The sequence below is a fragment of the Thalassophryne amazonica genome, chromosome 9 (genome assembly GCF_902500255.1).
Source record: "Thalassophryne amazonica chromosome 9, fThaAma1.1, whole genome shotgun sequence".
NCBI classification, from domain to species: Eukaryota; Metazoa; Chordata; class Actinopteri; order Batrachoidiformes; family Batrachoididae; genus Thalassophryne; species Thalassophryne amazonica.
This window is the reverse complement of record NC_047111.1, coordinates 19,466,176-19,481,024: the sequence shown is the minus strand read 5'-3', so window position 1 is coordinate 19,481,024 and position 14,849 is coordinate 19,466,176.

The following is a 14,849-nucleotide window of genomic DNA, read 5'->3' as shown; positions in this document are numbered from 1 at the left end:
CTGGCAAAACAGTTCACACATCGCCATAGTTTGCAATTACTGGTGCAGGTGTAATCATCTTGCGTTCTGTTGTTGGCGGAGTTCTTCCATCCTGTTTGGAACAATGGTATCTCTTCAAGTTCGTTTCCTTCCATCATCCCCAGCAGCTGGAGACCATGGCACCACCTACAAGGAGGAGTATGACCCAGCAGCCGACACCTCCAATCCCGGGGCTTCCACTGGTTGCCATAGCGACGCCCGCCTCTTGTCCTCGATCGCCCGATCAGCAACTCCCAGCAGGGCATCAATCCGAGCCTAGACAACACAAGTGTAACTACGGGTAGAATGACAACAATTAGTCTTTTCTTACATAACACTTTGATACAGGCACATTTATCCATTTTTCTTCACCCTAATAGAGTATACTAACAGTTGCATCATTCCCTTGAGCTATAATTTCTGCCGCCTTAGGCGGTCCGTTAGGTTGTTTCACCCAAACTTTGGCACCTGCTTGATCTGAGGAACCAAAACCTTGTGTTCCTCGTGTAGTTATTACTACGGGTTTTGGTATCTCCTGTACCAACCCCATTTCACAGGGTTTAATTATTAGCAATTTTGTCCCCTTTGTTCAATATCAGGGGTTGTTCTCCAAATAATCGACAAACCACTCCAATCTCACCTTGATAATCTGCATCTATCACTCCGGCCTGAATAGTCAGCCCTTTAAGTGATAGACCACTGCGTGGCAGGATGTGCCCATATGTGCCCTTCGGACACTGTAGGCCTAGCCCTGTTTTTACCACTTGAATTTGATCAGGTACCAATGTGACAGTAGTCAATGTTCTTAAGTCTAGTCCTGCTGAGCCTGGAGTTGCTCTGACAGGTAGTTCCGCTTGTGGATCAATTTTCCACATTTTGATGCTTTCTGTAGTATGCTCTATCATTTCTCCTGAAATCATTCTTATCAAGGGTGTGGATCCCGACCCTAAAGGTCGATTGTTCAGCTGATCCACAGCAGTAGTCAAGTCCTGTTTCCAATGTTGCATAGTGCGATCTTTTGACAGCTTCCGTAGGGTCTCTTTAAGAAGCCCGTTCATTCGCTCTTTTAACCCCGCCGCTTGCGGGTAATAGGGAATATGATAAATCCATTCAACATGATGTTCTTGGGCCCACTCTTTCACTTTATTTCCTGTAAAATGAGTACTGGCAAACCATAATACTGCTGTATTATTTTCAAACACTTAAGTGTGGCCATTTGATTTGCAAATTTACATGGATGCACTACCAAGACCCCAGAAAATGTATCTACAGCAGTGCATGCATGTCTACATCCCTTAGACATGGGCAGTGGTCCAATAAAATCTAACTGCCAAATTTGACCAGGACTTTTTCCACGATTTAACTGCCCATGCAAATGTTGAGGAACACCCTTCCGGTGGTGTTGACATTGTTCACACTCAGTGATTGCTGTTTTCACATCATCCAATTTTAGATCAATACCTCGATCTCTGGCCCATTTTAGGGTACCTTGAACCCCCCAATGTCCTGCTTTGACATGAGCCCATCTAGCCAATCCTGGGCTGGATTGTCTTAATTCAATCATTACTTTTACTAATTGATCTGCAGCTTTATTATATAAAGCTTCTGAGTCTTGTCCATTAGTGTGTGCATCTACATGCATCACAGTAATAGGAATTGTTTTAGCCTTTTCCCAAATGTCTTCCCACAATTCTCTTCCCCAAACTTCTTTAGAATGTATTTTCCAATTAGTGGCATGCCATGTAGGCATCCAGGTAAGTAGTCCTTGGGTCACTGACCATGAGTCTGTATAAATATGGAGGCCCTGTGGTCCTCCCTGCATGACCACCATATGCACGGCCTTCAACTCCGCCCACTGACTGCTTTTTCCTTCTCCTAATTCTTCCAGAGACTGACCTAATTGTGGGTTAAAAGCTCCTGCTTTCCATCGCCTTTTTCCTGCTTGATATTGACAGGAACCATCAGTAAACCATGCTCGACTTTTCTCATCATCTGACAAATCATCCCACCTTTTTCCTGCTTTAACAGGAAATTCCTCCAATGGTTGAACTTCAAAAGGTTCCTCATCTTCCTCAGGAGCATCAGCTACTTGTTCATGCAGCAATGACACCCCTTTTTCACCTGGTTTTACACGCTCTGACACATACCATTTCCATTTTATCACACTAGCCTCCTGAGCTGTCCCTATTCGGTGAGTGGTGGGATTACTCATCACCCATGAGAGAATAGGTATCTGTGTCCTCATCATTACTTCATGTCCCACCGTTTGTGATTCAGTTTCAATCAACGCCCAATAGCATGCTAAAAGCTGTTTTTCAAAAGGTGTATAACGCATACCTGCGTCCGGGAGTTTTCTCGACCAGAATCCTAAAGGTTTTCGTATCCTGTTTTGTTTTTGCCATAAGCTCCAATTAGCATAATCATTTAGAGCAGACACTTGAAGTTCTACTGGTCCTGATTGCATTTTTCCTAAGGACACAGCCTGCTGTATGGCTTCCTTTGCCATATCAAATGAGCATTGTTGTTCCTCTCCCCATACAAACTCTTCTTTCTTTCTAGTGCATCGATATAAAGGCTGCAAAATCTGTCCTAAATGTGGAATATGATGTCTCCAAAATCCAAATAAACCAATATATCGTTGTGCATCTGTCTTACTGTGAGGTACTGGAAAGTTAGCTATTTTCTCTTTAGCTTTTTGTGTGATTTCCCTCTCTCCTTTATTCCAAACTATTCCTAAGAATTTCACTGTTTGAGCTGGTCCCTGAATCTTTGCTGGATTAATTTCCCAGCCAAATGATTTCATATGAGTCACTAATTTCGGTAGATATTCCACTACTTCTGCTTCTGTATCTTCTTGAAGCATAATGTCATCAATGTAATGTGAGATCATCATTCTCATTGGAACCTGGAACTGTTCCAAATGCTCCGCCACCACTCTATGACAAATAGTGGGACTGTGTAAATATCCTTGTGGCAATCTTGTGAATGTATATTGCCGTCCTTCCCACGTAAATGCAAACTGTTCCATCCTATCCTCTGGGATTGGTATAGTAAAGAATGCATTAGCCATATCTATAACAGCATACCACGTACCACTATGATGTTGCACTCGTTCAATTATACTCACAGCATCAGGTACAGCTGAAGTCAAAGCCGGTGTATGTTTATTTAGACCTCTAAAGTCTACAGTCATTCTCCATGTACCATCCGATTTACGGACTGGCCACAATGGATTATTCCATTTTGTTGTCACTGGTTTCAAAACTCCTGCCTCCAAGTAGTCTTTTATGGTTGCAGTAATTTCTGCTTGTCCTCCAGGAATACGATATTGTTTCTGATTAATCACACATGTAGCCTCTGGAATGGGAAAAGGTTTCATTTTTACTTTTCCCACCAGAATCATTCTTACGTTTGCTATCCCAAATTGAAATTTAACCTGTTCTAAATGCAAAGTCATTCCAGCTAAAATATCCATGCCAATTATCCATTCATTAATTGGAGTCACTATTACAGTGTACACTTTAATTGGCATATTTCCAATTTTAAGCGGTATCGATATATTTTTTCCATACACCAATTGTCCGCCTAATCCAGTTAAGGGAACTATAGGTCCCTTCATTTTTTCTGGATTTCCATGAATCAATGAGGCCTCCGCTCCTGTGTCCACTAAAGCCGAGGTGACTTGAACTGATTTTTTCCAAAATATTTCCAATCACACATGGGGTCTAATATCACTTGTGAACCATTGTTTTAATTCTCGGCGGGCCACAAGAGTTTGACCATCATCCTAATCTTCCTCGCAAGGGTCAAAGCTCCAAGAACGCCTTTCTTTATTTTTCCCCTTCTTTTTGTCTTTCTTTCCTTTCCGGACTGCAGCTATTTGCAGCTGATCATCATCAGAGTCCTCCTCCTCCTCCTCCTGTAGGAGAGGGGCACTAGGTTTCACTCCTTTCTTTTCTCCCTGCACAATTTCTTTCAACAATGAGGCCAATTCAAACATATCAGGGCGCATCCCTGACACACAAGTCACTTTCAATCCTTTTTGTTTACATTTTTCAGCCAAGAAGGAAGTTGGTACACCGTCTATTTCTTCGGCTTGAATTTCCAATTGCTTCACTTGTTGCTCTAATCTTGTCACCTTTTGTGATTTAGCACATTCTGATGAGCGGACTGTATCTAAAGTTAAAACCCGCTCTTTCCAGGCTTCTGCACAAATCCACATCATTTCATGAATACCTCCCAACGGAGCTTTCTCTTTAACCTCCACCCGTTTTAACATTTCACATAAAACTGGCGGAGTCGCGGTGGGAATCGCTCCAGTCCACGGCCCAGGGCGTCCCCCACGTCGCCGTAGAAGCTGGCCTATTTCCTTAAAAGTGATCCCATCCCACCCCGGGACCACTTCTTCCTGCTGAGATGCCACCTCCGCATCTCTCTTTCCCAATCTAAAGCAAGACATTTCTGTGTGTAGTCTGAGCGTAACCGTATCCTGCCGACAACGCCAAAAATGTTTTGAAACACAAGGTTCGGTCAGATCGGCACACAGAAATGATCACACAGACTGCATTTTGCTAGAATAAAAAGGCGTATATTTATTCCCCACAAAAGCAGTTACATCAAACACAAGTGGTTGCAGCGCATTTTTCTCTTACCGTGATGCCTTTAAGGTGGAGAGCCAACACCTTCAGCAGAGTGCGCCTGTCAACCGGCTGGGCGTTCGTACGTTAACCCGCAGCAGACTCTGTTGAAGCATGGTTCTACTCCCTCATTTCTGTGTGCCGATCTGACCGAACCTTGTGTTTCAAAACACATGATTTCCAAAAACAATTTGAAATGTGGACTCATTAGACCACAGCACACTTTTCCACTTTGCGTCTGTCCATTTCAAGTGAGCTCGGGCCCAGAGAAGGCGGTGGTGTTTCTGGATGTTGCTGATGTATGGCTTTCACTTTGCATGGTAGAGTTTTAACCTGCACTTGTAGATGTAGTGACAAACTGTGTTAATTGACAATGGTTTTCTGAAGTGTTCCTGAGCCCATGCAGTAAGATACTTGATGTTAGTTTTTAATGCAGTGCCACCTGAGGGATCGAAAGTCACGGGCATTCAATGTTGGTATTTGGCCTTGCCGCTTACATGGAGAAAATTCTCCAGATTCTCTGAATCTTCTGATTATGGACTGTAGATGATGGAATCCCCAAATTCCTTGCAATTGAACATTGAGAAATATTGTTCTTAAACTGTTGGACTATTTTTTCATTAAGTTGTTCACAAAGTGGTGATCCTGCCCCATCTTTGCTTGTGAACGGCTGAGCCTTTTGGGGATGCTCCATTTATACCCAATCATGACACTCACAATTAGTGTCCTCAGTTTCCAAACACTTATTGAGTGTTGTTTGAAGCAAAGGTGATGTAACACAGTGGTAAACATACCACTGTCCCAGCTTTTTTGAAATGTGTTGTAGGAATCTATTTCAAAATGAGCAAATATTTGCACAAAAACAATGAGGTTTATCAGTTTGAAGATTAAATATCTTGTCTTTGTGGTGTATTCAATTCAATATAGGTTGAAGAGGATTTGCACATCACTGCATTCTGTTTTTATTTACATTTCACACAATGTCCCAACTTCATTGGAAATGGGGTTGTAAAAATAACACCAAATAAACTCTAAACACCTTTTAAATGGCCGATGTGTGGTTGTTTCAACAGATGAACACTTTCAAAGCATGCTGGATGGAAACCATTAATACTAAATGTAACAATGTCACTCTAATTTGGCACATCAGCAAAATAAAACTTAATTAGGAGATTAGGTCTTGCTAGTGTTCTAAAAAAAAAAAGGTAACTTATGAAGACTGAACAATTTCTTGTAAAATCTGTGGTTAGGTTTGTTAAGTTAGGTGGTTAGACTTTGGCACAATTGGCAGAAACTAACACTCATGATACTGTGCATAAGCACTCCAGATTTACAATTAAATATGGTTTGTATTTTGACCATAGAAGGATAGAAAGGCTGAAAACATTCCCCTTTGGGAGAAGGTGTAGTTTTCTGACCCCAAAACCTTCAGGGTTCTGGCCTATTTGGTGCCTAATTCAAGCATACGAGGTCTGTTAGAAAAGTATCCAACCTTTTTTTTCATTGCAAGGAAAATGGCGGAACAACTGGAGCAGCGCGACTGCATCAAATTTTGAAAGAAACTGGCCGACAGCCAGGTGGAAACCATTCGGATTATTCAGACGGCTTTCAGTGACGATCCTATGGGCATTACACAGATTAAGGAGCGGTACAACCGGTTTAAAGACGGCTGCACAAAGGTGGAGAGCGAGCCACGCTCCGATCAGCATCAATACGCTGAAATGACCAGATAATTTCCAAAGTGAACACTGTGGTGATGCGGGACCATCATGTGACTATCCGAGAAATTGCGGAAGAGGTGGACATCAGCACTGTTTCAGCACATTCCACTGTGACAGAAGATTTAGCCATGAAAAGAGTTGCAGCAAAATTCATGCCGATGGCTTTGGCACAAAGCTGCTGATGGAGCAAAAACGCCTCCTTGTTGAAGTCTCACAGGACATGTTGTGACATGCCCACCTCTTCCACAATTTCTCGGACAGTCACACGACTGCAAAGCCACCGAAAGCCGTCTGAATCTTCTGAATGGTGGAAGAGGTGGGCATCATTTTTCGGAGTCCATCATGTCCTGTGAGAAAAAGTGGGTGTTTTTCTGACCCTTATAACTTTCAAGGTTCCAATTCGATTAGGATAATAATGAAGTATGCACTGCTCCACCCCTAGCAGAAACCAGGTGCCCCGTTTCCAGCAGATCAGCCCAGAGACCACTGAGATGTAGTCCGGAAACCTCCAGACATAATGGCCACCATATTGAATTTTCAAGTGGCCAGTCGACCAGGTATGCTAAATAATGTCATGAGAATCACATGCCAGATTTGGTACTTGCACCACCACATGCATGACTTTGGAATACCAATGGTTCTGCAGCGTTTGGCCTTACCAGTGGAGGGCGCTGCTTTTAAGAACCATGTTTTTGATGAAGGAAAGCAGAATTGTGTCATTTTTATCAACACCGGTGACTGCAGAGAGAGTAATTAAAAATCTGTTCATTAGTTGTTGTGTTTTTTGGAGTTATGGTGTTAACTGACAGATAACAGAAGCAGCACCTCCTCCAAATTAAAAATATCACAATTTCATTTTAATTTGAATCAATCAAGTCCCACCTGTTTGTCTTGAACAAGCGTAAAATCACAGCCCGCACTGCTTTTCCTCCTCCTTTATTCATCTCGTCTTCTTCCTCGACACAGCACATCTGAAAAATTACAGAAGATTGATTTTGTTGGGGCCCCGACAGAGGAAAGTTTAACTGGGGAAATTATGTGTGTGTGTGTGTGTGTATCCAGCGTGCAGCCAGCCAATGAGGAACGACTTGGCTCAAAAGTGCTGATGCAACTCCTGAGCTCTATGTGATTGTCTCAGTCCATCTGGTGATGTTATGGATTGTATATTGACGTGCACCTGCCTGCCAGCCGCCGGACCGAGACGGGGAGGACAAGAGCCTCAGACGGCTTGTTCTTACTTTGTCTTTTCCCCGTATTTTATAAGATATTCAATTTTGGAACCCCGGGAAATGGGGCATAATTAGGTTTCCACTCTGAAGACAAAAAATAAAGAAGCATTAGTCAGTTAGAGGAAGTGCTTTTATCATGATGTTGTGCTGATTGAAGGAGTTTCATTTATTCTGCCATTATAAAGGAAATTTGAATTCAGGTTAAGCAGCTGATTCAAGCAGATTTTACAGCCAAGTACTAAAGGCACAAACAAACTTGAGTGGAAAACTGCAAAATGATAGCGTGCATGTGGTGCACGTGTTTAAAGTTTCGGGGGGGGGTTGTGCACATTCTCCAACATTAATGAGATGCAAGTATGAGTTGCAAAACCAGCAGGGGGCAGTATATCAGTGGGAGAAATGCAGCAAAATTTAAAGAAGAAGAAAATGCCAGGCTGAAATAATAAAATGAAAATGGTAGAAATTATGAGTTGAATGGAGCCGATACAGTTATGGCGTCACGCTTCGGTGCAGGCAGAATTACGAAAAATATGAGGTGAGCTGTATCAGGACGCCTCTGTGTCAGAAAACTAACGATCCGCCGGAGCTTGAGACGACCTGCCTGCTTCTTTTACATAAGCAGGACAGAAAACTTTGGGATCCTGGTGGATCAGATGAGTACGCTGTTGTTTGGAAGTTGTATGTATGTGAGTGGTTACTTAAAATCACTTTTTTCTTGTTGGGTTCAGGTTAAGATTCCCGATGCATTCACTGTCACTCATAACCCCCCCACACACACTATGTTTCTCTGATAATACATCTAGCAGGCTAACCAGCAAACACACATTCAACACTATTACCCAGATGTGCCACATGAAACTAGGCAAGTAAAGTCAAGTCTGGCACACATCGCCACCCCAGGTCCTGGATAGCAACCACCCTGGCAGACAGCCGGTTCATGCACACTGCTCAAAAGTAGCCATCAATCTGCCACAGCCAGGTGAAACATGGGCATCCCCTTGGCCTTCAGCAGCTGCTGAGGTCCCCAACATGGGAACAGTCCATTTGTCCTAGGGTCCACTAGTTCTAGTCCTAATATTAAGGCGAGCATGTTGTTTTTCCATTTATAGTAGGCTATATGTTGCACTAAAGTAGGTTAAGTAATATTATAAAAGGATGACAATTAAAAAGCATTTATTATGGCGAATTTCCATTATTTGTTGATTTTCATTTCAGCAGATTTATAAACAACAGTACAATTAATGGTGTATGTCAACAGAATCATAGGTTTTATTTTTGTAATTTGAACAAAAATGGCTCTAATTTGTTAGCCACTTGAAAGTACATTTATTTGTGAACTTTAAAATCAGTTTGGGGTTGTAATATACACCATCAAATAATATAAAGAGATTAGGACCAGTGGATCCTAGGACCAGCAGATCCTAGGACCAGCGGACCCTAGGACCAGTGGACCCGAGGACCAGTGGACCCTCTCACCTCAACACTGAGCCCCGTCTGTCCTGGTTCATATTTGGGGAAATGTCCCAGAAGACTGTCTGTCTTATCGACGTGCTAAAATTTCACCCGTTTGCTGGTGAAAGTTTTGACAGGAACTCTAGAGTAGGCCAGTACCTCGACATAGTGCCAGTAGTAATACGGACAGAGGTCGTCTTCTTGGGTAAAATGTGGATCGATTTAAGGATCGCTGTAGACATCCACAGCTGGAACAGAAGAACAGATTGTAAGAAGTACATTATGTCAGGCTCATATTTATGCATATTTGTTGACTTTTGGAGCCTTTTTGGTATAACAGTTTTCATGTGAGGCTGCAGAGAAAAGTGTGTGTATGTGTGTGTGTCTGTGTGTTGTGGGGGGGGGGGGGTGGGGGTGGCATTGGCGCGCTCAGACGTGGGCTGCAGTAGTTTGACCTTAATCTGAATGACTTGTACATAAATATTTAATATGCAACCTAGCAGATAAATGAAAACCTTCATTAGCCTGTGTGTCATTCTTGACTCCACGCGGCGTGGCGGGCCTATCACTGCGCTGCAGCAGCTCCACGCCATGATTGAGATGTCGGCCACAGGTTGACTTTGGCCCAGGTGAAGGCTAATTATTAGCTGGTCTTTAAATAGACCCGCCTGAGGTAAGGGAAGACATTTGGAGCTGCAGACATTAGGAGGAGATTGCTTTGGGCTGTGGGCATTAATCTGGATTGAGCCGCGGGGCCGGAGGGATGCAGTGCCTCCCGCCTCAGCACGCCGTGAATAAATGGAAGGAAAGATGCTATCGTGCTGGAGGAGGACGTTAAAATCCCACCAGACTTAAGCAGCATGATGACAGTTGTTCAGGTTTTGAGAAAATGTGAAAATGAAAAAAAAACAGATCATTTGATCTATTTTGATAACTAATAAATTGACTTAACAGAAAATACCAAATATCAATCATGTTAATATGGTACTGTTCTCAGTTTTAGTTCACCTAATTTAATACTTTGGTACTTTTGGACAGCTGATTCAAAGATTCAAGACTTTGATTCCAAGTTGTGAATCAATACTTGGCTCCACTGGCCTCTTTGTCATGTCATAAGGCCACTTCTTGAAGCTGGGATTTATATATATATATATATATATATATATATATATATATATATATATATATATATATATATATATATATATATATATATATATATATATATATATATATATATATATAATTTGAGTTGGAGCTACTTCAAAATTTATTAAACTTTTTTCAGACTTTTTCATCTGCCCAGGCAATTTTGACAAAGTTGCACACAAACAGAGAGATCACATAAGCTCCGCCCTCTTCTGGTGGTTGGTGGAGTAAAAAAGAACACACCAGTGGACAACATGGACAATCTTTTTGAAGTCTTCTTCTTCCTTTTCTAAATATGTTCTGCTTTCCCTTAAGCAGTTGTGGGATTCAGAACCTTACGACACATTCAGCAACAAATGTATGAAAACTGTTTGAGTGTAACTTTGATTTCCTGATCTGGTTATCTGATTTATCAACCATCAACTCAACTAACAAAAGTGCTTTTTTTCTTTACTGTATAGAAAACTGGAATCATTTTTATTTCTTACATGGGTATTTGTAGATGTATGTCAGCTGAAAAGTCCAATTCTGTTCATTAATCAGATTTCAAGATTGTTCAATAAATCTTTCAAATGTTTCACCCCCAATTGAGTTTTATCACTGTGACTTTGATCAGCCGTTGTTAAACAGAAAAGAAAGAAATCTTCATACAGTCATTTTAAAGACGTATCAGTTTTATTTATGTCTATCACCACAAATGAAATGTTTAATACAATTTTGTGAGTAAAATATGAAAGAAAACTTGTTCAAATATTCTCCTCTCCAAAATTTTGTATGTTCTGAATTTTCATCGTACTTTCTAAAATGATGTCAAGTTAAAAATTATTTCTTAAACTTTCTTATATTTTGTGTGATTTTGTTTGTTTCCTGTTTTAATTGTATAGTCTACAAACCAATGTGAAATTGTGTTTTCATAAGTTATCATGTTTAAAATGTCTTTCAGATTGTTGACATGTTTTATAATTCAGAGTTACAGTATTCAGTGCTGAGGGAACATTCTCATCAACCAATCAGGATAAAGACTGAATCTAAATGGAAGTAAATGTTCATAGTGTCCAAATTGTGTTTTCTGAAATATTTTGATGGTTTTGAAACATTGTGTTTTTTAATTGTCCAAAATTCTATAATTTGTGTTTTATGAAATATTTTGTTTTTCAAATATGTTTTAATAGGTTTTTTTTCCTTCTTTTTGGCACTTTTTCAACATGAATTTGATGCTGATACCTTGTTATGTGGGTTGCTGGAAGAATTTCCTTTAAAGTCAAATGTGATCACAATGCTGGACATCTGCTACTTTATTGTGTTCATGCTCTGATTGATATTTAAACTGTAGTGATTGTAATTTAGGGTTTCGGGTTAAATTCCCTTCTATTCCTATCTATATGTTAAAGTGTCCTTGAATAAGATACCCAGGGCCCGTCCACATGGAGGTGAGTTTAGGAGTATCCATAAAATGTTTTGTATCGTATCTATGCATTTTGTTGACACGGAATCATTGCTTTCGGAAACCAAGAATGCTACTGTTTGAACACAGGTCCCAGAGTGGACTTTGTGATTTCATGTGTACAACCAGTGCAGAACCGCAAATTAACACCATGCCAAACTACCCAAGCAGAGCCTTGATAAGTCCATAATATACCCTGAGATATAAAAATAGCTCAGGCTGAATTATAATCTGGGTTATTGGGCTAAACCCGACTCTAGCTCTCTAGTCCAGATTATATTATCGCCTCTTTTCTGTAAATAAATTTGTATTTCATTGTACAACCCCAATTCCAATGAAGTTGGGACATTGTGTAAAATGTAAATAAAAACAGAATACAATGAGTTTCAAATTATCTTCAACCTATATTCAATTGAATACACCACAAAGACAAGATATTTAATGTTAAAACTAATAGACTTTGTTGCTTTTATGCAAATATTTGCTAATTTTAAAATGGATGCCTACAACAGGTTTCAAAAAAGTTGGGACGGGGCAACAAAAGACTGGGAAAGTTGATGAATGCTCAAAGAACACCTAATTGGAAACAGGTGAGTGTCATGATTGTGTATAAAAGGAGCATCCCCAAAAGTCTCAGCCATTCACAAGCAAAGATGGGGCAAGGATCACAATTTTGTGAACAACTGCGTGAAAAATAGTCCAACAGTTTAAGATGTTTCTCAACGTTCAATTGCAAGGAATTTAGGGATTCCATCACCTACAGTCCATAATATAATCAGAAGATTCAGAGAATCTGGAGAACTTTCTACACGTAAGCGGCAAGACCAAAAACAACAATGAATGCCCATGACCTTTGATCCCTCAGGTGGCACTGCATTAAAAACCGACATCATTGTATAAAAGATCTTACTACGTGGGCTCGGGAACACTTCAGAAAACCACTGTCAGTTAACAGTTTGTCGCTACATCTACAAGTGCAAGTTAAAACTCTACCATGCAAAGCGAAAGTCATACATCAACAACATCCAGAAACACCACCGCCCTCTCTGGGCCTGAGCTCATTTGAAATGGACAGACGCAAAGTGGAAAAGTGTGCTGTGGTCTGATGAGTCCACATTTCAAATTGTTTTTGGAAATCATGGATGTTGTGTTCTCCGGACAAAAAGAGTAAAAAGACCATCCAGATTGTTACCAGTGCAAAGTTCAAAAGCCAGCATCTGTGATGGTATGGGGGGTGTGTTAGTGCCCATGGCATGGGCAACTGACACATCTGTGATGGCACCATCAATGCTGAAAGGTACATCCAGGTTTTGGAGCAACACATGCTGCCATCCAAGCAACATCTTTTTCAGGGACGTCCCTGCTTATTTCAGCAAGACAATGCCAAGACACATTCTGCATGTGTTACAACAGCGTGGCTTCGTAGTAAAAGAGTGCGGGTACTAGACTGGCCTGCCTGCAGTCCAGACCTGTCGCCCATTGAAACTGTGTGGTGTATTATGAAGTGCAAAATATGACAATGGAGACCCCGGACTGTTGAACAACTGAAGTCGTACATCAAGCAAGAATGGGAAACAATTCCACCTACAAAGCTTCAACAATTAGTGTCCTCAGTTCCCAAAATGCTTATTGAGTGTTGTTAGAAGAAAAGGTGATGTAACATAGTGGTAAACATACCACTGTCCCAGCTTTTTCAAAACGAGCAAATATTTGCACAAAAACAATAAAGTTTATCAGTTTGAACATTAAATATCTTGTCTTTGTGGTGTTTTCAATTGAATATACAGGGTGGGCCAAAAAAAATGTTTTTGATCGTACACGTTTTTGAAATGAGAACTTATTCGAAAATTTTATTTACAGACCTTTAACAGAAGCATCAAATTAACATTTGATACAAAAGGTTTCCCACTTTGTCTCTTGCTTTCCGCACAGTTCAATAATTGATGACATGTTCAATCCACGCTTCTCTTCTTTGGATTACAGCTGCAACACACACATTGAAGTTTGTGATGACATTGCCACACATCTCAAGAGGGATTCTCCGAATTTCCTGATGGATATTGGTCTTCAGAGCCTCAATGGTCTGTGGGTTGTTGTAGTACACTCTCTCACTGTACATTTTACACAATGTCCCAACTTCATTGGAATTGGGGTTGTACAGGGTTTTTTTTCCATTATATTAATCTTAAAAATGTACAATGCACAATTTAAGTCACACACAATTCCATTACATGTACCATTTCTGTTAGAGTATAAAATAGCCAACCAATGCAGTGGCTAATATGTTCATTGTTGTCTGCAATGGCAAACATATGAAATAAACTTTAAGTTTAGTACTGTATCCTTAATAATTCCCCATGCAGGGTAATCTGTCTTCAATAGTCAATCTTAAAAAAATCCTGCGGTATAATCTGGACTAGCACACAGTATAGGCAGTAGCCAAGGTACAAAATAGGCCCACCCACTTTAATCTCTGTATTCTCTGGACAGGGTTATATTTTAGGCTGGTAAACCAATGTGCACCTTTAGACAGGTGTCTGAAGGGGTAAATTATAAAATGCTTAAAATGTGTTCTCACATAGAAAGGTTGCTTAGAAATGCAGCACATTTACAGTAAATTGTTTTATTTTCCAATATTTCTTTGTATTTTCCTACAATGCACAACTTTATCCAGTTTTCTGAAATTTCAGTGAGTTTTTAAAATGTTGAGGTTTTTTTTCTGAATTGTCAATGCAATTGGCAAAAAGCAAACAGGAAAAAAAAATTATTTTGTGCTAAGAAATAATGAAGCCCTTTGCCTCACCTCCCTGGTTGATGACTGAGATCTCTTAAAATGCATCCTGTGTGTGAGAGCCGGTGCAGTGATCCAGGACTGCAGTGATCCTGCAGGGCTCTGGTCCCTCCTCTGCTCTGTCCATGGCTCGCTCAAGGTCACCCCCTTTTATCTTGTTGCTACTGGATCTTAAAAGGCAGTCCACACACACACACACACACACACACACACACACACACACACACACACACACACACACACACACACACACACACACACACACACACACACACAGTGCATATAATCCATCGGTCCGAGCAGCCGGAGCTGCCGTTTTACCGCATTTTGCATGATGGTAAATGATAACATGATTGGTGAGGTGGTAACCCCATTACCCAGGAAACCTGCTGAAGTCAGGGTCTGTGA